The following is a 25,593-nucleotide window of genomic DNA, read 5'->3' as shown; positions in this document are numbered from 1 at the left end:
GGGGGGTCTCCTCCACCCTGCACCCCTCATGTGTGGGCCTCTCCAGGACACTGCTGCTTAGCCCTCCTGCAGCATGTCCCAGTGCCAGGCCCGCTCCATGTGGTTTGCTGGCCACCTGGTGCCATGGCTGTGTGTTCAGCCACTACAGGACTGTCTTTGGTTGGTGCACCTGGCAGGGGCCATGATTGTCGCCCGATCTGGGGCTCAACCTGGAGAGCTCAGTGCAGACTGCTGACTCATGAAGGAGAAGGAAATAAGATGGGGAAACACACAGAGGAGGTCGGATAGGCATCTGTGCCACGCTGTGACCACACTCAGGGCGCCCATCACCAGAGAGGGACCCCATTCCCTGGGGCAAGTCCCAGCGCTGAAGGGCATGGCGGAGGGGAGCTGGAGGCGGAGAAAGATCCGATAGCTTTGCTGACAGTGAAGCCGCGGGTGAAGGGCAAGCTCGTCACTGTGCACATCTCTCATGTCTGGGGCCCGGGCCGGAGTCAGACAGGGCTGGATACTCAGCTGGGGGTCCTGCTCTTCTCATGTGCCCCTTCCTTATGCCTGCTTCTCCGTCCAGGGTCCATACCTGTGATCGCCGTCCAGTCGGGGCCCAGGTTTGGCAGCCTGCGTCTGAGGACGCCCTGCCTGGCGAGCTGATACGGGGAGGAGGGCTGTACGGGGGCCAGGCCAGGACCGCAGGCCTCTTCCTTCTCCTTCACCAGCACCACCGCCATGCTCTCGGGCAGCCCGTTGTCTTGAAACACGTACGTGCCTGGATCAAGGAACTGGTGGGCAAACCTGGGGGGCAAAGGCCAGAATGCTGGGAGAGGTGGCTGCTCACACCAGGCGCAGTCTGGGTGGCCTCTCCACACACACAGAGGTACCATGGTCCCGGGAAGCTGCCTGTGACCACCCCCTTCCCAACCTGTGCAGGCAGGAGGCCATGCCTGCCTGGGGTCTCCTGTGTCCTCCATCGCCCATTTCAGAAGAGGCTGTGACCTATGCTGGAGAACCTGGGACCCTCCAAGCTCCCAGGCAGCCCCACTTTGGTCACCTGGTGAAGTTGAGGTGAGTTTCCTGCACCAGGTAGCTGAGTCTCCTGAAGGGCCCTGAATCCCAGTGGGGGTTGCTGTTGAACAGGTGCTGCTTCTGGTATACCGGGTAGTGACTGGCTGAGCGATCTGGGGAAGGAGCCGGGATTGGGCTGGTCCCAGAGGCCCCCCAACCCCAGCCCTGGGCAGCGTGCACGCAGGGAGCTCCGCTTCTTTTCCTCAGTGTCTATGAAATGTTTCCAACAAAGTGATGTTCTATCCTCCCATGTACGCGTATATAATGGGACATTCGTAACCTTGGTGCCAGGGCAAGACCTGTGTTCTCTCAGCCTACACAGCCAGCATACGCTCTGGGCAGGGCCACAGGCCCTGATGCCCCTCGTGGGTGCCCTGACACCCTCAGCAGCAGCACCTGTCCAACTCTGTACCCATGCAGGCAGCACAGTGCGGGCATGCAGCAGGCACACGATACCTGCTGTGCATGGCTCAGCATGAGCAGCCAAGGGGCTGGGCGGGCCACTGGCAGAAACACCGGCCTGGCCGTTCCCTGTGCACAAGTGGGACTTTCCTCTGCACAAGTGTCAGCTCCTCCTCCCAGGCCACCCCTCCCCCTGCCTCCCAATAAATTGGGGCTCCGATCTCACCTCCCCCATCGTGTGGAGAAGGGGGATGCACTGGGTCACTTCACAGGTATAAGTACCAAGGCTTAAGGAGGGGCAGGTTGCCCCACGACTCCTGGGTTGATGGGGGAGCTGGGGCTGGAGCCCAGGGCACAGTGTCCCATTTGGAATTCATTGTCCGGAATCCATTTCCCCCTTTGACCCTCATGGCCTGGCCCTGCTTCATGGGGAGGGACTCAGGTAGTTACATGACACATGCGACCAGACATCTCGTGGTCTTCTACCTGGGCCACGCGGCCTTTCTGCTCAAATTGGGTTAAAAGCATGGGCTGTGCGACGCACCCCACAGCCCATCCCAAAGCCAGGACTGCAGCTGAAATTCCCTAACCAGACGCCGAAATCCTCAGCCTTGCCTGGAGGACACCTCCGTTTTTGTGCCTTTCTTGTGTTGTTTTGTATGGGGCATTCTCTGGATGCATTTGTTATCGTTATAAAACAATTAACAAAACAGCCTGCGTTTGTATTTATTTTCTATTCCATACTTCTCTGTCCCATAGCTTTTCTCCAAAAAACACCACACACACCAAAAAAGAAAGCCAGCCTGGGTTCTCTCATGCCTTTGGAGTGGCAGGCCAGTCTCAGCCAGCTCAGCACCTGGCCCTGGTGTCTGAGTGGGAGCGGGTGGGTGGGGTGCCCATCCACCCACAGCTGCGCCCTGGGGGAACGCCAGCCAGAGAATGGGAGGGAGTCAGGCCCACTGAGGGCTGGGACCGTGGCTCAGTGCTTGCAGGTGGACCGCACCTGGCGGGGGCGAGGCCCGCTGCTGTCAGTGAAGGCCATCTTGTGAAGAGGACACAGGCTTGTTCTGTGAGGGTCCAGGGCTGGGAGTCACAGAGAGGGACACAGTCCCTTATAACGCAAAGTGTCTCTGAGGGAGGGGCCTGCCGGGAGGCTGAGGGTTCTGGCCCTGGGAGGGCTTCAGGCCCTGGCAGGACTGTGGCCTGGCACCAAGCAGACTTGCAGCGGGAGTAGAGCCAGGTCAGAGGTCACCTCGGTGAGTTCCCCCTCCCCCCTCCTGAGGCACAGAGGTCTGACACCCCCCGTGGGCTGCAAAGAGGACAGCCAGGCAGGGGAGGGATGAGAGCCAGGACAGGAGGGAGGGTCTGAGGGGCAGAACTCACTGTGGGGAAGAATCTGAAGCTGGAACAGGATCACGTCCCCCTCTACCAGGCAGACCACCGGGTTTGGTATCTGGGGGTGGATGCTGGGGCCATTGGACTCTGGGTCTGCAGTCCAATGCCGCCTTTGCAGCTGGGGGCTGGACACAGGTGGTCCTGGGGAATTGGGGGAAGGAAAGGTGAAGCACCTGGGCCTACCTGGGAGCACACGTGCCCCCTGTTGTCCCCAGCCTGTCTTACTTTCCTCTTAGGGGCAGTGCCAGCCCTTCTGCCACCCTTGCCTCGTGGGCCATCTGTGACCCCTGCGAGACTCTCACCTCCACAGCACAAAGCTCTGCATCCCACACCCTTCCTGGAAGAGTGCAGTCATGCCCCTCACCCGTCCCCGCTCACCCGTCCCACCCTCTCTGGGCAAGCTGGGGCTGCAGTCTGCTGCGGGGGTCTCCGCCTACCCAGGAGGAAGGAGCCAAGCATATCTTCTCTGGAGATGATGAAGCCGAAGATGCCATGTGGGCCACACTGGACCAGATGGACCCTGGCACTCCCGCGGAAGAACTGGTCTGGGCCCAGAGTGCTCGTCACTTCCTGAGGGCATGCAGCGGGGTGGGGGCGGGGGGGGCAGTGAAGCTTCAGAGATGGACAGACAGAAACCAACAGAGCCCTCAGTACGGCCCTGGTCAGCCTCCCTCTGGACATGACTCCTTCCTCACTGAAACCTTTCCAGGTGGCCTCCTGTGCCCTGGGTCCCTTCTCAGCTTCAGAAAACATGGCCGACTCAGCTCAGGCCCTTCTCCGGGGTCATCGTTTGCCCTCTTTTCTCCCCACCTGCAAACGTTCTGCTTATGGAACAACTTAGAAACATCCCCTATCACCCAAATCTGCTGTCCAGGCCCCACCCTTCAGTGGCAAGCCGACACAGCCACCCAGAACCTTCTGGCAGGCACACATTCAGGGTGAGCTGACCTACGTCCAGGACCAGGACCAGCCCCTCCCACCTTAAGGAAGCTTCCAGTCCCTGAAGACAGGCATTCTGGTGGCCAGAGATGGCCCTGCCCTGTGGCTAGAGTTTCAGGCTGGGACGAGAGGCTCACCATGTCTGTGACTGTGGTGAGTGGTTTCACATCCCTGGGCCTCCGTCACACTTCTATAAAGTGAAGCTGATGCTTTCTTTCTAAGGTCCCTTGTGGCATCAAACTTGATAGTTGACACTGACATCAGAAATGCCACTTCCTGACTCCTTCCTACCCTTCCCTCTGGCCCACAGAATGGAAATCCATGCAGATGGCAGCAGACTAGGCTGGAAGACCCGATATCACATGGACCTTCCCTTCTGATGCCTGGTTTCTTTAGACTTGGTGCCTGGGTTTTCTATAGCCACAGGAGCCCTGGTGGCCCTGTCGCCCGCCCCCCACTGCCATCCAGCGGGCAGAGGCTGTTACCCAACTGGGCTCACCTGCTGGGTGCTGTCCCCAGCCTCGCCCTTCATGCTGAGGATCAGCTTTCTGCTGGGACCCCAGGCCAGGGTGAGCTGGGGGGCCCTGGCCAGACACTGGGCATCACAGAGCTCTTCTGCTGAGACATACTCCCGGCACCGGCAGCTGCAGGAGAAGAGGTGGGGAGGGCTGCCTACTCCCTGACACCCCACAGCCAGCGCAGGCCCCTGTGAGGGCCGAGTTGTCTAATCTTCCTAAGTAGCCACTGCACTTGTAACAGAGGACCACAGATGACTCATTACCGTGCCCTTTCGCCCCGCTTCTGTGCCAGCGGGCACCTCCCAGAATGGGAGCCATGCCTGGGACAGAGAGCCCTGGCTGGGAGGCCCAGCGTTTCTGTTCTGCGTGTCCTGCTGAGGCGAGAAGGATGACAGAGAGCTTTTCAACCTGGAGCAGTCCCATTTTTTCAGCAGGCCTCCCTGCACAGCAGTCCCCCTCCCATGTCCCTTGGCAACTTTGTCCAGGCCACAGGTCAGCTGGAGCACTAGAACTCAGCACAAGCTTGTGGTCCCTTGGGCTTGGCATCTAGTCAGAGCCGGCTCCTGGCAGCTGGCTCAGGGGCCTGGGTGTGGCCCTCCCCCTCCCCCATAGCCGCCCTCCTCAGTCCTGGATGCTGGCCCCCGGCTGGTATGACTTTGCTCCCCTCTCAGGGATGCTGCCGTGGGCAGTTTCTGGAAAGAGCTTGCACTTAGCTCAGTCTCCCATCAGGGCGGGATCCTGCCAACACCCTCTGGATGGTCCCTCTGGGGATGGTCAGGACCTCTCTGGAAATGGTGGTTTCATTCTATTCTCAGTGGCCTTTTGTCACTCACATGCCCAGTTCAGCGCTGAGCTCCCCGCCCACTGGATGACAGAAGGAGGAGCAGTTGTGCTGTTGAGGGGACACACACTTGCGGGTGGCAGCCAGGCGAACATCTCCAGCTGAGCAGCGCTCAGCGACCTGTGGGAAGAGAGTCGGGGGTGGGGGCTTTCAGCACCAGAGAACATTCCAGAGACACAGGCAGGGACTCTGGGGAAGCAAGCTCCTCTGAGAGACCATCTAGTCCATGTGCTAAGACTGGGGTTAGGCTTGTGGGTAGAGGGGCCCCATACAAATACTAGAAGTCTGATGCCTTTGGGAGATTGGGAGGTCCAGCTCTGGGGAGACTGGACCCAGGTCCACACCCAACAGCTGAGATGACTTCCTAGTAAGTGAGGAAGGGTCGGCCAGAGTGAAGGCAGGGGCTAGTCAGGGAAGGCTTCCTGGCGGAGGTGACGGTGAGACTGGTTTTGAAGTAGGATTGCGAGGGCAGGACGCTGCAGAGGTCAGAAAGACTGGAGTGTGTCAGGGCTTTCTGTACCACCTGGCTGGCTGGCTGAGGTGGACCCTCTAAAGACATCACTATATTTAAAAAAGAAATCAGATGCAGGGCCTACAGAGCTGGCTGTGAGGGGTGGGCCTCGGACCTTGCTGCCACCGGGCTGTGTGCCTGGGGCATGCTGTGCTCCAGCTCCTTGTTTTACAATGCTCCAGGGACATCTGCCCTCAGTGGTCACCCTATAGTCCTCAGAGTGGCCCTGCTAGCTGTCAGCTAGCGCAAAATGCTCTTCGCAAAATGCTTCTCCATTCAAACAAGAGACTTGCGCGCAGTGGGGAGTAGCGGGCGGGGGTGGATGACTGAATTGTTTCAGGATCCTGCACAATGTGGGAGCAGTGGCTCTATGATCAGCAGATGCATGTCTTGTCAGGATATGACCTCTCAGAGGTCTTCTCCTTTGCACAGGAGCTAATCCCCCGGCAAAAAGAGCTGAACACTGACCAAACAGCTCGTGGAAAGCGCCCGCTACCCAGAGGCCCCCACACATGCTGCCCGTCCTCACATCCCTCAGGCCTTCCGTCCCGGCTGCCGGGCGGTGGGTACCTGGGGCTGACAGTCCTCTTCACTGTTGCTCTCGTCACTCTCCAGGCCCCTCCTGTCGTAGGATGCGTGTCCTGCCTGGCAGATGCAGGACCCATCTGACTTCTGGAAGACCCTGTTCAGGCCTCGACAGGTGCAGTGGGAGGCACCTGGGGACACAGAAGTCCTGTCACCCGTCACAGGCCTGACAGTGAGCCAGAGACGGCAGTCAACTCTCCATCCGTGTCCACAGGGAGTTTGCAATCCAGACACCGACATTTAGCAAAGCGCTGGCCTTAGGGTCTTTGCGTGTGTGTGTGTGTGTGTGTGTGTGTGTGTGTGTGTGTGTGTGTATGGCGGGGGAGGGGAGGGTGGTGAATGAGATTTTCTAAATCAGTGTTTTTTAATTCTGACTTTGTATTAGATTCATCAGGAAACTTTTAAAAAACATTAATGTCCAGGTCCCCTTTCAGACCAATTAAGTAAAAATTGAGCTGAGGCAGGGCTGCTAGCTTTTAAAAAGTCCCTTGAGTGTTTTAAGGTGTAGTCTGGGTTGAGAACTACTGATTTCGGTGAAAACACTTGATGCCCTGTGGAAAGTGTGGCTCCTGTCCACAATGTATAAAGCCATGTGGGCCAGTCCTGGGGGACGGGCACAGGCCTCTCTCTGCAGAGAAGGGAGTTACTCAATACTGAAGTAACACAGAATATTCTCCTACCAGTCAGGTTCTAAGTGGTCAAGTCCCCTCTAATATCTTACATTTGAATGTTCTTTGGCATGTCTGCGCCAAAGAACGTTCTGCAAAGACCAAGGCCTCTCAGGAAGCTTGAAGGAGGAATTGGATTGGAGGGGAAGAGCCAGGAGGACAGGGATTCTCAGCAGAGAAGAAGGTGATGGGTGAGGAAGTTCAAGTTATGTTTGGGAGCAGGAGTCCAGGTGAATGTTCTGGAAGAGGCAGCTGGGTGAGAAGTGCAATTGGGACCTTGTAGTGGACTAGAGTTCACTGCAATTCTGGCCTGTTTGCCCCTGTTGGGATTGGTGTCTGCTCATGGAAAACAAAAAAAATACACATGTAAAGTGTAGCCCTTTAGTTCACTGCAGGCAGACCATTCGGGTCTGCCAATAGACCCGAAGCAGACTTAGTTGAATGAATTGGTTGAAAGTTGACAATTAAAAAAGATAATTATTTTCACTATAGAGAAGGGAATTACTCAATACTGAAGTGACACAGAATGTTCTCCTACAAGTCAGGTTCTAGGTGGTCAAGTCCTCTCTACCGTGTTTCCCCGAAAATGAGATCGGGTCTTATATTAAGTTTTGCCCCAAAAGACACATTAGGGCTTATGTTCAGGGGATGTCATCCTGAAAAATCATGCTAGGGCTTATTTTCCAGTTAGGTCTTATTTTCCGGGAAACACGGTAATATCCTAAATTCTAGGATGTTCTTTGGCACGTCTGCACTAGCTCCCTGCCGAGACCCTGGGCACGACCCTGATCTAAGAGTCTTTCACATCTTCTCATTGTCCAGAGCACTGGGCTTCACACTTGGTTTGGTGGAGCCCTGTGGTTCCACAAATGTGTCTTGGGGACTTCCTGGGCAAAGTAGTTACTAAGTGGGAGTAGTTATGAGGCTTCCCCCTCAGTTTAACCTGAGCCATGTTGCTTTTACATGTTTTATATTAATTCCCTAAGTAAAACTTCTTTTGAATAAGTTTTCTGTTGCTCAGAAATACTTTGAATAAAAGTTTGAACTCTTGGCCCAGCATTGATGACTGTAGAATTAATTGGGTCCGGCCCGGTGGCTCAGGTGGTTGGAGCGCCGTGCTCCTAACACCAAGGTCGCCGGTTCAATTCCCACACGGGCCAATGAGCTGCACCCTCTACAGCTAAGATTGTGAACAACAGCTCTCCCTGGAGCAGGGCTGCCGTGAGCAGCCGGAGGTTGGCCTGGGCTGCCGCAGGCTGCCGTGAGCTGGCATGAGCTGCCGTGGGCTACCGTGTGCCGCCATGAGTGGCCGGCAGCTGGCGAGAGCTGCTGTGAGTGGCCGACCGACTGCCTCAGCCGGGGGAGCGCAAGGCTCATAACACCAGCATGGGCCAGGGAGCTGTGTCCTACACAACTAGACTGAGAAACAACAGCTTGAACTGGAGTGGGGGGAGGGAGGCAGGAGAAAGGGGGGGAGAAAAACAAAAAACAAAAAGAACAAAAATTAACCACTGACCTATACAATGAGCAGCATTTTGAATACCTTCCCCCATCACCTCAACCCAACAAGATTTTACTCAGCTTCATTCCTGTTGAAATACAACCTTTTCCATAAGGCTCTCTGACCCTGCCAATGCAGAAGCAGTTTCTTCCTATTTTGAACCATCCAGACTTTTTGGGTTCCTTTCTTGTAGCACTTGACACTTCTGCCAGTTTATTATGTATTTCCTCTTTCTTCCTGTTATACCTATCACAGTATCTTCCACTGTGCCTTTGTGGCACTAAGAACAATAATTGGAGGTTAGTGTTTATGAGATAACCTTTAAAATAAATGAACTAAAAAGCTTCTCCACCTCATCCCACAAAGAAAAGAGACACTTTACAAATGTGCATATACTTACAAGAACTTTTTCTACCTTTAGCAATGTCATAGTAGCTTTTTTTCAGGCCAATTTTTCTATGACTGACAACTAGAAAAGCCAGGAAAAAAAATAGAAAACAGCTATTTGAAGGAATGAAGAACTTAATTGAGGAGTTAAGGGGAAAAAAATTCTGGAGAGAAAGGAAATCCAGAGGTATGAGAAGCACATCTGGCATCACATTCCCCCAAAAGCATTTGCCACTTCAACAGGTACAGTTGAGAGGTTGAAAAGATAAGTGCAGCTTCAGGATGTCTCATAAGGCCATGGGAACAAAAAGGGGACCTACCAAGAATGAAGGTCTCTGGGAAACATCACAAGTTGTCAGTTTGGACCAGTGAGGGGCTATCCACTAATAAGGACTGATTTCAAGGAGACTAACTCTGTGAAAATTGGATTTTCTGAATCCCTGATGAGTTGAGCTAATTCGTTCAAACTATAACTGTCTTCAAGAGTGAAAGTAATTCCTCTATGGAGGAAGGTGACAGCATCCAGAATTTCAAATATTCTCCATAATTTTCACTGACAGTGTCTAGCATTCAATTAAACAAACAAAAACAGGCATGCAACACACACACACACACACACACACACACACACACGAGTTGTTAATAAATCAAGAGAAAAAAACAGAGAATAGTTAGAGGCTTTCAAGAGATCCAAATATGAGAATTATGAGATATGACATGCACTTTAAACTGTGATTAGTATGTTGGATAAATCAAATGACAAGATGGAAAATTTCAACAGAGAATAGGGAGCTACAGAGGACTAACAGAAATTCTAAAACTGAAAGATTCAACAGTAAAAAGTAAAATCAGTAAATGTATTTAGTAACAGATTATATGAAGCTGAAGAAAAATTTAATAAAGTGGAATAAAGGTCTCAAAAAAGTATCCAGATTGATTCTCAGAAAGAGAAAATAAAAGATGAAAAATGCAGCAAATAATGCAAGAGACATGTGCATTGTTAAAAAAAGATAAAACATGTGTAATTGGAGACTCAAAAGGAAAGGAGAAAAATAAAGCATAATAAATATTTTAAAATATAATGGCTGAGAATTTTACAAAATTGATGAAAGATATCAAACCACAGATTCAAGAAGTGCTAAAGAAACTCTAGTAGGATAAATACAATAAAAAACTGTAGGAAGGAAACTTTAATTATGTTCCTAGAAATCAGAGACAAAGAGAAAATCTTTAAAAGCACCAGAATAAAAGGACATTTACCTCCAAAGAACAATATAAAACTTATATAAGAAGACTTCCTGGGGCGGTTGGATGGCTCAGTTGGTTAGAGCGTGAGCTCTGAACAACAAGGTTGCCGGTTCAGTTACCACATGGGCCTGTGAGCTGCACCCTCCACAACTAGACTGATGACAACGAGCTGTCGCTGAGCTTCTGGAGGGGCGGCTGGATGGCTCAGTTGGTTAGAGCGTGAGCCCTCAACCACAAGGTTGCCGGTTCAATTCCCGCATGGGTCGGTGGGCTGTGCCCTCTGCAACTAAAGATTAAAAACGGCAACTGGACTTGGAGCTGAGATGTGCCCTCCACAACTAGATTGAAGGACTACGACTTGGAGCTGATGGGCCCTAGAGAAACACACTGTTCCCCAATATCCTCCCCACAAAAGAAGTTAAAAAAATAAAAAAAGACTTCCTAAGAAAAATAATGGAAGCTGGAGGCAATGGAAATATATCTTTGCAATGCTGAAAGAAAAATACTGTCAAACTACAATCCTCTGCTTAGCCCAAATATACTTCAAGCATAAAGCTGAAAAGGCATTTTTAGACAAACAAAACACTAGAAAATGAACTCATAGCTTTTACAATAATATCAAATACATAGCAATAAAGCTAATGAGATATATACAAGGGCTTTACCCAAAAAATATGATAAAACAAAAATCATTACTTAGAAAAATAAAGACCTAAATAAGAGGAAAATTAAGCCGTATTCAAGGATTAGAAGACTTAATGTGATAAAGATGTCATTTCTCTCCCAAAGGATCTGTTTCTATGCAATCCAATAGAAATCCCAGCAAATGTCCTTGTGGATATAATCTGATTATACAGAAATTCCAGGGCCACAAGTAGCTAAGACAATCCTTTAAAGAAGAGCAAAGTTGGAAGACATAGACTACTATATTAAGGTTTATTATAAAGCTACAGTGATTAGGACAGGGTGACAAAATAAAACATCCATGGAACAGAAGAAATTCCCAAAGAGACTCACATGTATATGGGATTCTCGATCAATGACAACCACAAGTGATCTTTCAATAAAGGTGCCAGGCCAATTGGATATCTAGTGAGCCTTAACTGATACCCTACACAAAATCTTTTAGGTAATCAAAAGGGAGAATATATTAACTGGAGTGGGACTTCTTGTAGAAGTTGAGAAGCCTAATCAGAACGTAAGCCTGAAGAGATATTGGCTTATTCTAATATTCAACACGGAGGTGGTCAAAGCCCCTGCCATGGACTGACTGTCTATGGAGACAGGGCCTTTGCAGAGGTGGCTAAGTTAAAGTAAGGCCGTTATGGAGGGTCCTGATCCCAGGTGACTGGTCTCCTTATAAGAAGAGGAAATTTGGACACACAGACACCAGCTATCTGTGAGCACAGAGAAAGGCCACGTGAGGACACAGGGAGAAGGCTATAAGCCAAGGAGACAGGCCTCGGGAGAAACCAACCTGCCAACACCTTGATTTTGGACTTCCAGCCCCCAGAACTGTGAGAAAGTAAATTTCTGTTATTTAAGCTGCCCAGTCTGTGGTATTTATTCTATTATGGCAGCCCACGCCAACTAATACAGCCCCAGGGTTCTATGTCACAGAGAATGGCCGCAATAATTTTAGCCTAAAATTTTTAATTAGTGGCACCTAAAGGTCATCTCATCACAAAAATTACAGTTCCATGCCCATAGAAGGTGTAACTGTAATTCCCTGATGATCATTCAAGATAAACCAGTTAAAAATGTGCTCCTCGCTGACTAAAGCAATGGGCTGTGCTAGGCTGTTCCATACTAGCCAGTGGGACATAATTCAGACCACAACCCCCAGGGCCTGCTTCCCTTAGTCCCTTACCTCCAGGTAATGGGGTCGCAGGATTCAGGGGGTTGGCCACCTCAGGGACAGAATGCCTTAACCAGAAGACAAGAAATGATAGTAGACTCCCTGACAGCCTAATGTCATAACATGGAAGGTGGCATGGTGGTTAAGAGCAGAAATTTGAAAGTCAGCTGCACTGGGTTCAAATCCTGGTTCTGCCACTAACGATCTGGACGTGGGCAAGTTTCTCACACTCTCTGCATGTCAGTGTGTGTCTGTGAAAAGGGATGATAGCAGCTGTGCCTATGTCAGAGTTGGTATGGGGATCACATGGGTAGGTGTCTGGACAGCACTTAGAACAGCACGTGGCACATGGTACGTGCTTTGTCAGTGGAGATCTGGGGTCAGCCCTCATTGGGGGAGGCGCTGGAGGGAGCCCCACAGAGGCTCAATGTGTCTGACGTGGATGACTGCGGAATTATCTGGCTGCTTCTCCCACCTGCACAGCGGGCCCTGTGCGGACGGTTCTCACAGCAACAACCATGTGAGACCACCTCTTTGAAAGGAGGCGAGGAAGGGGATCAGCTAGGAGCCACTGGCTTCAGGTTTGCGGTGGATGCTACTGCCTGGTGCTAGGACAGGGACGGGCCTGGGGTTGGGGTGTGGCTGCCGCCTGTAACAGCAGACAGCTTCTGGGCAGCCTAAGAGCAGGCCGCACGGCAGCGTCATCTACGGCAGTCGCTTAGCCTCTCTGAGCTGTGTCCCCACACTCGCTCATGTGCTTGTTGAAGTCATCACACAGACTCTGATTTCGTACACCCCTGACCCCCAGGGGAACAGTGGAGCCACGGGGACGCCCATTCCCTCACATGCAAGTAGCTTCATTCAATGATGAGGTCTACACCACTGACCCTCAAAGCTGCAGGCCCGGGAGACGGGGTGCTAGGCCTGTATCTGGAGACCAGGGTAGTTGGCCGGTGGGGGCAGATGGGTGGAGGGGCATGGGTGACTCACCGGGGGGAGAGAAAGCAGAGCTCCCACAGGGGAGGCAGCCAGTCTGGCCCGGCCTGGCACTGAAGGTATTGGCAGGGCAGGGCAGGCACTCTCCGGCTGCCCCCGCCTGGCTGCTGTTTCTGAAGGTTCCAGTGGGGCAGGGTCTGGGGCTGTGGGTCCCAGCAGGACAGTAGTGCCCCACGGGGCAGGGCTGGCTGTGGTACCACTCTGTCCCTGTAGGGAAATGGATGGGAATTCTGAGCCAGGGACTCTGGTGGAGGCGGGGACAGAAATGGCAGAGTCCAGGGTAAGACTGAGCTTGCTGGGGTGGGGGCGGGGGACGGAAAGGGAGAAGAAAAGCAATTATAGGGGGCAATCTAGATTATAGGGAGGACAGCAGAGGCACTGTGCCCTACTGTATGTACCCCACCCCTTCACCTGTCCCCTAGGTCCCCCGGACACCCCAGAGCATGCTTCCATCTCAGCAGACACAGGGCAGTGTAGCCACCACTGCTGATCATAGGGCAGTCCCCGTGTTCTTGGGTCTTTCTCTATCAGGTGACTGGTCTGGCCAGACTGCAGGCCCGTTCCCCGCGTAGGCCCCTTCCCCAGTGGGTCCCTCCCCGCCGGCCACTATCCTGACTTGAGGCCCAGGCCTCCAAACCTACCTGGTTGGCAGCTGAATCCAGGGGGGCAGGGCTGGCAGGACAGGGCATCCAGGGCCGGGATGCGGTAGGTGCCCGCGTCACAGAGGCGGCAGCAGGTGTCCTGGAAGACTCTGAGTCCGCTCCTGTTCAGGGCCTCGGAGCCCCCAGGGCACGCACGTGGATGGGTGCTGCCTGGGGGGCAGTAGTAGGGGAACACGCAGCTGCACAGACACAGAGCCCCCAGGTCCCAGTTTCACACTGTTGGGGTCTGCGTGTGCCATTGCCTCTCATCTCACAAGCAGGAGCCCACCCCCACCCCGCCACATTCCTAGGCTTGGGCCTTAAGCTGTCAGTGGGGGTGGGGGTGAGGAGAACCTCCAGTTATTCCAGACGGGGCCCTGGAGTTGCCTTGCACCCTAAGTAGGTCAGCGTGCCATCCTAGAGGAGGTCAAGCCATGTCCAGGTGGCCAGGCCATCCAGCAGTGTCCAGGCCTGTGCTCCCTGCACACCTCACCTGGACAAAGGGATGTGAGGACCGGATCTGATGGGCTAGGGGCGGGGACCCAGTCAGCAGTGCTGGACACAAGCTTGGGGTCGCCAGATGGACTCCAGGACGCCCAGTCATATTGGAGTTACAGATGAACAAGAGGAATTAACATAGAATAAACAATGCCTATAAACTCCCAAATACGGCTCAGGGCCGCATGTATAGTAAAAATGTATATGTTGTTTACCTGAAATTCACACTCAACTGGCCTTCCTGTGTGTTTTAGGTGCTGAGTGTGGCCGCCCCCTACAGGATGGCCCTGCGGATTGCTGATGGATCTGTCAGTGCTACCTGCGTCCTCCCTGGACAGAGGCACAGGCTGGGAAGCGCAAAGTCACCCAGTGCTGGTCTGTGGCCCTGAATCCTTTGGGACACTAAAGGGGTTGGCTCCTGTCTGGAGAGCCCAGAGGTAGGGATGCTGAGATATGGGGGTGCTCACATAGATGGGGGTACTCACAGCTGCCCTGGGCCAGTGTAGGTGGGGGAGCCAGCAGGACAGGCATAGCCCCCAGGGCAGAGTGGGGGGACCCCAGTCTGGGGCCCACAGTAGGAGCCAGCCCTGCATGCGACCTCAGCCACAGCACCTGGGGGAGAAGGGGCAGAGAAAGGCACCTTGGCCTTGGGGAGATCCAGGTGGCACAGATGCAACCAAAGACTAGGTGAGCCTTGGGGGCTTGCGGTGGCCATGCCTGTGTGAAGTGCTTTGGGCTAAGCCTCAGGGGTGAGGGCATGGGGACAGGACAGGGGCAGGGCCTGGGAAGGGGGCAGGGCTGGCAGGCTCACCTGCAGGACACTCAGAGCCAGCTCTGCAGGGGATCGCAAACACGTTCTCAGGGCCCCTCAGCTCGGCCTCTGGGCAGTAGTAGCCAGGGGGACACAGCTCACAGTCTTCCTGTGATGCTGCCCCTGGCTCTGTCCGAAAGGTGCCCGGTGGGCAGAGAAAGGCACCCTGACCCCCTGGACACCAGTGGCCTGGAGGACACAGGTGGCCTTCGAAGGAAGAGAGACCTGAGGCAAAAGCAGCAGGCAGAGAAGGGATGCCACACGGCCTCTCCTGCCCAAAGCCCTCAGCCTCCAGCCTGAAGACAGCGTCTCACCTGGGGACGGGCAGTGGTACCCGGCTGGGCAGGGGCGGCACTCTGCTCGTCTCTGGCCTCCTTCTGCTGTCAGGTAGGTGTGCTCCGGGCAGGCCTGGGGGCCTCCTGGGTGGGTCTCCCTCCCTCCAGGGCAGTAATGCCCAGCAGGACAGGGGCGGGTGGCTGGGTCCCCTGCAGAGCAAGGGCTGTGCTCCCTTTCTATCCTGCCCCACTTCCCAAAAGGCCTCCCTGTGTCCTTCTCAGGACCAGTGCACTGTAGGCCGCAGCACAGGTGCCTCACCGGCTTTGCACCAGCGCCCAGGGGGGCAAGGCTCACAGTCTTCTTGTTGTTTGGCCCTGGGGGTGGCTGCCACGGTGTGCGGTGGGCACAGGGTGGGCTCTCCACTGCCCTCTGGGCAGTAAAAACCTGAAACACATGGGGTCACATCGGACCCTGTGGAAGGCAGGGAGGCACGTGTCCAGGGTGTCTGGACACCAGTCCTGGCCCTACCTGCTTTTGCAATTGTCAAATCAGTCACCCTCTGAATTGCATTAAGCGCACGTCCACTGCATATTATATATGTACGATATATGCAACCACATACACATGCATATGTAAATTAGATGGGAAGCACTGGCGGTCAACTATTTTTAGAATCTGTTTTGCCTGGATGGGTCCTGTGGTGACAGCTGGGCAGCCTTGCTCTTTGTGTCTCTTTCACACCCCAAGGTCAAGAAATGGCTGTTACCTGGTGGGCACGGCTTGGCGCACAGCTGTCCCCGGGGACACAGTGTCTGGGACTCCCTGGGACCTGGTATCATCAGTCCAGAAGTCCCCGGTGGGCAGAAATAACCAGCAGGACATTTTCCCCACACCTGTCCGCCTCTAACAGCCAGGGACAGGGGACAAGAGAGAGAAGACCAGGATGGAGGGCTGATCTGAATCAGGAAGCAGGTCTTGGTTTCAGACAGTCTTGTTGTGACCCACAGTGTAGAATACCCAGGAGAACGTGGGAATATGCCCATGTACGTGAGAGAATAAGATGAGACAGTTTGTCCAGTGGAGAAACGGGACATGAGGCTCAAAGCCCCCACCTGTGTGCCCTTTAGGAAAAGGTGGGTTCCTGAACGCCTTTGTCCTGAGATTGTGGAGCTCAGTGAATAAAGAGCAGGGCCCAGGGCTGCCAATGGTAGGACACGCCCCTCTGGGAGGAGCTCGCGGGCCCCACCCTCACTGTGGGAATGAGGAGGGAGGGGACCAGGTTTCCCCCTGCTTCCTGCACTGCCCCCTGCACGGGGGCCTGCAAAGCCTGGGCTCTGAGGGCCACTAGTCTGACCTACAGCTCTGCAGCATGAGAAAGCAGGCTGGACCTAACAGCGAATTTCCTCAGAGAGGGATACGAACCTCCAGAAGAGTCTGAGGGACCCTCTGCTATGGCCTTTTAAGTAGGAAAAAAACCGCTTTGAAGCAGGTGCACCTCTGCAGGAAATGTGGACCAACTCTTCTCTTGCTGAGCCTATTCCCAGTCTCCGGAAATTATAGGTATATCTTCAGCACATGTTGGAAGCTTTCCCTGAACCAGAGACCCCAGTATGCTTTCCTTTTGTCTGGCGACTCTGGGGAGCTGGGTCCTGGGCCTGTCCTTAAGCTCTGGGGAAAGGCAGAGGCTGGGCAGCCCCCACCCATCCTTCAGGCTGTGAATCCCAGGTTCCCAACTACAGTATTCTCCCAGTGACTTCTGCTTCAGCGAGACTGTCCCCACAGCACAGAAGTTTCCTGAAGCACACACCTGACTCCACCAGGCATTCAGGTGGAACCTGGTTACCCTAAGGCTGGCTTCCTGGTCAGACTGTTTAAAGGTACCATGCACTGTCTCTCCAGACCAACTGATGACGAAAGGTATTCATATTGTAGAACGTCCAGAAATAGAGGTGGAAGGAAGAATTGTCCATCTTTTCCCCCTGAGTGTATGTGCAAAACACTGGCATCACCTAGAGGCACAAAGAATTTTGCCTGTAAGGAACTTCCCAGCTGGTAGGCTGAGAGGAGCAGAGAGACCTTTAGGTTCCATACCTGCATTAACCGTCCTGGCTCTACCTCATTGCTAGGCTTCCACAACCTGTGCAGGCCGGTGTGGCCCACGGGGCTGTGGTCTTACAGGCGGCCCCTCACCCACACAGCAGGGCCCAGGACAGGCCACAGCTGTTGGGCCTCTTCCCCGCGAGAGTGCACTCTGACGGCAGTGGCCAGAGGAGACTGGGCTGTTACTGACCTGCAGTAGTGACCAGGGGGACAGATGGAGCAGTCGCCCTCTTCCCGGAGGCCTGCTGTGTCCTGGGGTGTAAAGGTTCCTGGGGGGCACGGTGGAGGGGACCACGTGCCTGGAGGAGAGGAGCAGCTGGTAAAGATGGGCAGCCGAGGGCTCGGGTCACATCAGTGCCCGTGGACCTGCCTGGACAAACTAATCCACGAGGGGCAGTCTAGTCCGGGCCCCCCACCCACCAGTGTCCTGCTGCCCCCCACCCTCGTGGTGTGAGACTTTCGTGCTGCTTTCCCAGGGCCAATGGAGTGATGAAAAGGTGGCGACTCAGTCTCTCTCCTTAGGATTATTGTTCTTTTACAAAAAAGTAACTCCTGAGTGGAGGGTGTTCAGATAGCAGCAAAGCTGTCTGGGGGAGAGGGGCCATTTGTGTGGCCACAGGGCTCTTGGGCTGAGGTGGAGACATATAGAGTCCACGCTGAGCACATCTCACATGGGATCCACCCTGCTGCCCCGCCTGGCCGGCTGGGATGTACCTGTGTCAGTTCCCTTCTCCTCCAGCAAGCCCAACTCCCGCCCCATCCCATCCCAATCCTCGCCCTCCTGGGTCCTGGACGTGTGCTGGTGCGTGTGGGCTATGCTGGTGGGTACCAGTGTGCACGCACTGAATGGGAAATAAGGGAAGAAATCCCCTGACAGACAAGGTTAAAAGCGAGTAGCTGGATCTACTGGGAAAAAATAAAATCTGACCAGGAGTAAGGGGCTGAAAGATACAAATCAGCAAATTAGCATTAGTGAGGGGAGGTTGAGAGTGAGAGTCAGCACCTCAGCAAGGAGGTGCCTGGGAACCCCGGAGAGCAGCGCTCCCCAGAGCGGGCCCTGTGACCTGCACAACAAGTAACCACAGGGCAACAGGCCAGGCTCTTTGAACGTGGGATGTCCTAAATATAGTGGGGTAAGAGGCACTCATTTAAAAGGGACATACACCTTTCACACCACAGTCAAGGGAAGAACAAATGTGTGTACTGCCTGTGAATCAAACACTTGCAAAGGTAATGTACACACAACTAAATTTAGCAGGGAGATTTTCTCCAGATTTACCTAAAACATGACAAAGATTATGACCGTTTGTGGACGCCTTTTTGTCTGCTGGGCTGCCCTGGGGACCGCATATGTGCATGTGTGTAATTTCTGTGTGTGTATGTTTGTGTGTTCCTGTATATGCTGTCTGCATGTTTGTGCATCTGTAGGTATGTGCACGTGTGGTACGTGTATAAGTGTGGGTATGTGTGTGAATGCGAGTACGTGTGTGAGTGTGGGCATGTATGTGAATGTATGTGTGAGTGTAAATACATGTGTATGAGTAAGTGTGAGGAGGGTACATGTGCAAATGTGGGTAGGTGTGTGTGTGGGTGTGTGTGTGAATACATGAGTGGGAGTGTGTGAGGTGAGTACATATGTGAATACGGGTACATGTGTGAGTGCAGGTGTGTAAATGGGTACCTTTGTGAGTGTGGGTGCGTGGGTGAGTGCGTGTGAGTGTGGGTGCGCGGGTGAGTGGGGGTGCACGGGTGAGTGCGTATGAGTGTGGGTGTGTGTGTGAGTGTGGGTGGGTGCGTGTGTGAGTGTGCGTGCGTGTGTGAGTGTGGGTGCGCGGGTGAGTGTGGGTGCACGGGTGAGTGTGGGTGTGCGGGTGAGTGCGTGTGAGTGTGGGTGCGCATGAGTGTGGGTGCACGGGTGAGTGTGGGTGTGTGGGTGAGTGCGTGTGAGTGTGAGTGCGTGGGTGAGTGTGGGTGCACGGGTGAGTGCGTGTGAGTGTGGGTGTGTGTGTGAGTGTGGGTGCGTGTGTGCGTGTGTGTGCGTGTGTGAGTGTGGGTGCGCATGTGAGTGTGGGTGCACGGGTGAGTGTGGGTGTGCGGGTGAGTGCGTGTGAGTGTGGGTGTGTGTGTGAGTGTGGGTGCGTGGGTGAGTGTGGGTGCGTGGGTGAGTGTGGGTGCGCGGGTGAGTGTGGGTGCACGGGTGAGTGCGTGTGAGTGTGTGTGTGTGTGTGAGTGTGGGTGCGTGAGTGTGCGTGCGTGTGTGAGTGTGCGTGCGTGTGTGAGTGTGGGTGCGCGTGTGAGTGTGGGTGCACGGGTGAGTGTGGGTGCGCGGGTGAGTGTGGGTGTGCGGGTGAGTGCGTGTGAGTGTGGGTGCGTGGGTGAGTGTGGGTGTGCGGGTGAGTGGGTGTGTGAGTGCGTGCATGAGTGTGGGTGCATGAGTGTGGGTGCATGTGAGAGTGGGTGTGGGTATGAGTGTGGGTGCGTGTGTGAGTGTGGATGTGTGTGAGTGTGAGTACGTGTATGAGTGTGGCCTCATGCACAGAGTGTTCACAGTGTCTGGACTCAAACTCATGAACAATAAACTCATGTCACTGTGACAAACCACCAGGTTCCAACACCAGCACCTGACACCACTGCAGACCCCTTCTCCATTCAGTGTTTTGGAGTCACTCCCAAATAGTCAACCCAGAGTGGCACAGGTGACAAGACCTGTGTGCCATCCCCTCTGGTGCAGGTGCTCACCCTGGGCCTCCAGGCTAAGTGTGGGGAAGAGCAGGGTACTGAGCTTGTTCCAGAGAAGGTGACGAGAAGAAAAGTGACAGGGTGGGGTGGCTGAGCCAGGTGTGCGGGGCGAGGGGAGCAGGAAGGCTGTGGGTGTGCCCTTGGATGCTGGTGTTCTCAGTACAAGCACCGTGCCCACATGCAGTAGGCACTCCATGGAGTTTGAATGAAAGGAAGGAAGACAGGGTGTTGGGGAGAAAGCAGAGGGCCCGGAGGCATGGGGAGTCAAGGGTTGCTGGGCATACCGGCTGGGCAGTAGGTGTGTGCTGGGCAGAGCCTGGGCACTATGGTGCCGGGATGCGGGCAGTGAAAGCCAGGTGGACATCGGAGACAGGTGTCTGAGCCCAGTGAGGGCTGGTACCCCCCTCGGTGGCATACGGCAGGCCAAGCAGCTCCTGGCTGGCAGAAGTGACCCTGGGCATTAGAGACAAAGTGGCACCTCTGAGAGCCAGGCTGAGCATGTTGGGATGCCCAGGGGCTCAGGAGGGGTGCTGCATTGTGCTTCCTTTGTGCCGGTCATGACAAGTGCAGGATGCCGGGAGGCTGGATGGGGCAGGTGGGGAAAGAATTGGGGCCTGGGAGCTGGGGGCGCTGAGGTCACTCCTGAGGGGCATGAGGCTCATAGTTGGAGGGCTTGGGGACTGGGCTCCCTCCTGCAGCTCCCGGGGAGGTACCTGAGGGCAGGGGAGAGCCATGGGGCTGGAGGCCACAAGGTCCAACGGGCATTCGGACCCTGCCACACAGGAACCAGTGGGATAGCTGAGGCCCAGGCTGGGGCAGAAGGAGCCAGCTGGACAGGGCTCACAGCTCCCCGCGGAGATGCCACCTGGAGAGGGAGGCAGAAGGACACGGGCTCTGCATCCCCACACCGGCCTGTCAGCCCCGAGGATGGGGACCTTTGCACCTTCTGGCTCACTGCCATAGTCCAGAATGGAACCCAGGCACAACGTGTCTTGAGTGAAGCAGCCACTGGCCAGGCCTCCCTCAGGCCTCTCTGCCTCGGGTGGCCAGTAACATGGCTGGCATTTTCGGGCAGAGCCCTGCATTGGGCAGCCTGCAGCTGGACTGTGTCCACCCCAGTGGGAGTCCTAGAGACCCTACTAACAGAGGGTCTTGCTGTGCTGTTTGTGTCTGTTCCAGGGGTTGGGGTCAGATTTTGATAAAGGAGGGGCCGCCAGGTGGGAGTAGGGGTGGCACAGGCGGACACTCACCTGGGTTGCTCCTCATCGTCCCCATGGGACAGGGCACAGGGTGCAGAGTCCCCTGTGGGCAGTAGTGGCCAAGGGGGCAGGGTCCGTTGAGGGGGAAGGCAGAGTTTCTCCAGGGAGTGGGGCTGGCTGCCCCTCCTCCGCAGTAGTAACCGGCCAAGCAAGGTCCTTGGATATGGGAAGACATAGAATTTTAGGGCAGCTGCCTGCACAGTGGGAGCCCCTATCTCGCCCCCTTGTGCTCCCTGCCTGCTGCCCCTAACCCTGGAGACATGGAAATTAAAGTAGGAAGGAAACGTTGGAGCAGCCGTGGTATCCTTGGCCTGAGCATGGAAGCGGGGCGAGGGCCAAACCCAGAGAGCAGCTGGGGGCACTTCCTGGGCACTGAGTGCTGTTCTCAACCCGAGATTTGTGAGAACCACACTCCCCAGAGCAACTATGGAGATGGGTTCTGTTATCATCCCCCATTATGGGGGAGGCTGAGGCCCCAGGGGACCAGTGATGTGTCCAGGTCACACCTGCTCTGAACACAGAGTCCTTTCCTTGGCTGCGTGGGGAGGGGCCGGGTTCCAGGGAAGGAGTGGCAGGAGGCCATAGCCAGGTGGGCTGGCCAGACTGGGATTGTGCTGTGGCCCTGTGAGGACAGCCCTGGGGGCCCATGCACCGGACAGGACACAGCCCTGCTGGGCGCTGGCACCTACCCTCGGGCTGCCCACTGCCCTCCCCAGGGCAGTACTTCCCTGCAGGGCAGGGCTGGCAGGCTCTGGGGGAGAGTGTGCCTTCCCGCGGGTTCAGGGTTCCCTCTGGGCAGGGAAGAGCAGAGGCTGTCCTCACCGGGCAGTAGTGACCTGCAGGGGGGTCCAGAGTGAGTGAGTGCTGAGCACTGGGCCTGGTGCTCCCTGCACCCCACACGTGCGGTCATTTAGGGCACAGCTCAGGGCAGCCCTTGAGGGGTGCAGGGGGCCCAGGCAGAGGGTGTGGAGGGGGTGGTGGGAGGAAGCAGTGGAGGGGCTCAGGGTCCAGGCCAGGGAAGGGGGGCTCTGCACAGGTGAGTGCACGCACGTGTGTGCATGTGTGCACACAGGGGTGTGAGTTCTGAGGCTGTGGGGTCATTACTTAGTGAGAGGTAGGTGACAGCTATGCTCTGGCTCTGTGGAACTGAGTCTCTTGTCCTGAAGAATGTGGGGTCACGTGTACCCCAGGGCCCCCAGATTTCCTCTGGAGAAATAGCTGCCCTAGGAGCACCCCGACAGGCAGCCTAGCTCACACCAGAGGGAGTCACCCCTGGGTCGGGCTGTCACAGATCCTCTGGCCTCACTTTGCAGACAGACTGTGGCCTTAGGACCAGGGCAGGGACTGACTGGGGTTTCCTGCTTCTCAAGCCTGCGTCTCCCTTCCATGACACCTGGACGCTCAGCTCCTGGATACCCACTGGGGACACACAAGGCCGGTCACAGATCATGTGAAGGAGAGTGCTGGCACTGTCCCCAGGGGGGTGTGGCTCCCGCAGCAGCCTTCCCTGTGTCCTCCCTGTGTGGCATGATCAGCCCATTTCACAGGAGGGTCATCAGCCTTGTTGAGAGCATGGAGTTCCAGATGGAGACGAGCCCTGACGTGAACCGTCCACTGTGATCATACTCAACATCCCTGTGCCCCGAAAGCCAGGGCAGAGGCCAGCCTGAGGGCGTTCATTACCTTTGGGGCAGATGGCGGGCTCCACGCTGGCAGCCTTTGGGCAGTAGGTGCCTGCTGGGCAGGGCAAGCAGGTGTCAGCGCCAGACAACGGGCTGAAGGTGCCAGGCTCACAGGGCAGCTCGCTGTGGGCCCCTGGGGGACAGCGGAAGCCGGGGGAACACTTGTATCCGTGGATTCCATTGGAGGGTGAGGGGACAGTGCTGCCTCCCAGGCAGATGTACCTGAGGAAACGGAGGGCTGTGGCTGAACCTCCCCACGACCCGCGGTCCTGGCCACGCAGATGAAGGTGAGACGCGGTAGCCATGGAGCCGGGTCATCGGGGTGAGACCAGCCGTGCCTACAGTGAAAGGCCCTCAACTCTCAATGTGCGTCTGGCCCCTGCGACAGGAACCAAGCAGTAGGGGCTCAAGAAGACAGTCAGGGAAGGGGCGGCACTTTCCAGAATGAGCATGCTCCCCTCTCCACATCTCTGTCCGCAGGGCCCCCGAGCACACAGGGCAAGTCTTCCTTCACACAGGACCCGGACAGTTTGCTGGTGGCTGTGGCCCGTCTCCAGCCCTCTGGACAATAAGGGAAAACGCCCCTGGCAGGGGTCTGCGTGCCTGTTGGCAGGATGTTGGCCGCTGGGATACAGCCTCACTGGGAGGCTGCCCTGGGGCCGAGCGGGACCGTGGGCTGATCGGCACACCCAGAGCTCCTTGGACCTGGAAGGTCCGTGTTGGGAGGGCCCATGAGGGTGAATCGAAGGGATGGCACATCGGGGGCCCCCATACCTGGGGGAGACAGTCACTCTGGCCCAGGGTCCTCTGAGGGGCTGACAGACTGTGGGAGCTTAGGATTAGTCTATGACTCAGGGGCTGGGGAGGGCCTGTGCTAGGGACCCTCCTCCCTCCTCGGGCCACCCCAGGGCCCCTCACCCTGCATCGCAGAGCCCAGCCTCCAGGGCGTGGGACAGCCCAGGGCTGTCACAGTAGTGCCCCGGGGGGCACGGCTGGCACTGGTCCTCGCTGGCCAGGCCGGGGGCAGAGGAGTAAAACCCAGGCTGGCATGGCACTGGGATGCCCGTTCCCCTGGGGCAGAAGAAGCCAGGAGGGCAGATGTCATTCCCAGGAAGTCCTGGGGCCTCCACCTGTGCAACCAGAGAGAAGTGAGAAAGGGCTTCCAATCAGGGCTGTGGCTGCAGCGCTGGCACCTGACAGGGACTGCATCAAGGTAAATGAGGTGACATTGCAAATAACATTACAGGCAAAATCCCCGTTAGCGTGTGCTTCTAACTGCCCCGCCAAGGCCTGGGAGGTGTCTCTTCCTGAATCATGGCGCTGACGCAGGGCTCCTCCCAGACCCCCACTGGCCTAAGCTCTTCTCTGTGCTGCGGATGTGGAATTGGTGGCTTCCAGAAGGGGTAGTCTGTGTTCTAAAAGGGAAGCTGGGGACCAGAGGGGCCAGGGGCATGTGTGTCCAAGGTCACACAGCAACTCAGTAAGAAAACGAGTCAGAGCCAGTCAGCTAACACAGCAAGGCCCATCTGCCCCCATGTCTGTCCAGCACTGGTCCGTGTGTCCACCCACGCAGCTGACCCCCCACCACCCTGCCCTACAGTATAACGAGGTCACTTTCTCACCACATGGACTTGAGAAAGTCCATTAGCCCACGTGCCCCTCAGTGTTTTCATGTTTACAATGGGGGACCTGGGGCCTCTGTGAAGACGCTGAGTCTGCGTCTGTACAGCACAGTCCAAGTAAAGGCTCTTGGGTGTGTGTTACCTGCTGTCACTGCCACGTGTCATCAAACCCAAGATGTCATCTACTGAAAGGTGAATGATTTCAGAGGGAAAAAAAAATCACTGCCATTATGATTACCAGATGCCATGGGTTATAAGATGCTGCTGATTTTAGAGATGGTAAATATGAAAAAGTGTGCATCCTAGAATCACTAAAATTAGCTACCACTTGGTCCTGTGCCAGGCCCTGGGGACACCGAGGTGGGACGGTCCTGCCCTTTGGGCACTTCAGCTCTGCTGGGAGAACCCACTAGCCCAGCAGGACCCCAGCCACGTTGGTGGTCCCATCACACGTGGACGTTGCAGGGTGGGCTCAAACACCCATCTGGGGTGCCGTGCCCAGCCTCACCTACCTTGTGTTTGATGGGGGTGGGGGACACCGCTCCCCCTGTGCAGTAGTGAGCGGAGTGGCAGAGCCCCGACGGCTCGGACAGCCCTTCCGATGAGCAGAACATCCCTAAATGGGCAGATTCAGGGGCAGGTGACAGAGGCACCACTCCACCTCCCTCCTGCTCGAGCACCAGCCTGCCTCTCTTGGAGGGTGTTCCCCGCCCCCGCCCCGGCTCTCAGACTATCACAGGGTGCTGGTGTAATGGCAGACTTGGAGAGTGAGAAAGATCGAGAGAGATGTGGGGCTGTCTTGACCAGGGCAGGGTTCTCTCTCCAGTAACACCTGGTCCCTGAAGGGAACACGGGATTGGCCTTGTCCTGGACCCTAGATGGGCATGAGGGTGGGCTGGGCACAGGCATGAGGAGGCCCTGAGGACCCCAAGGGTGCTGGGGTCTGTGGGCCTGACGGGAGGTCGAGGGGGCCTGGGCCATGTTTGGACCTGACATTCCTTTCCCTGACCAGGGAGGTGCTGCTGTGACACGCAGCATGTTCCCTCATGGACCT

The sequence above is a fragment of the Rhinolophus ferrumequinum genome, chromosome 4 (genome assembly GCF_004115265.2).
Source record: "Rhinolophus ferrumequinum isolate MPI-CBG mRhiFer1 chromosome 4, mRhiFer1_v1.p, whole genome shotgun sequence".
In the NCBI taxonomy this organism is placed as follows: domain Eukaryota; kingdom Metazoa; phylum Chordata; class Mammalia; order Chiroptera; family Rhinolophidae; genus Rhinolophus; species Rhinolophus ferrumequinum.
This window is presented reverse-complemented; position numbering follows the sequence as displayed.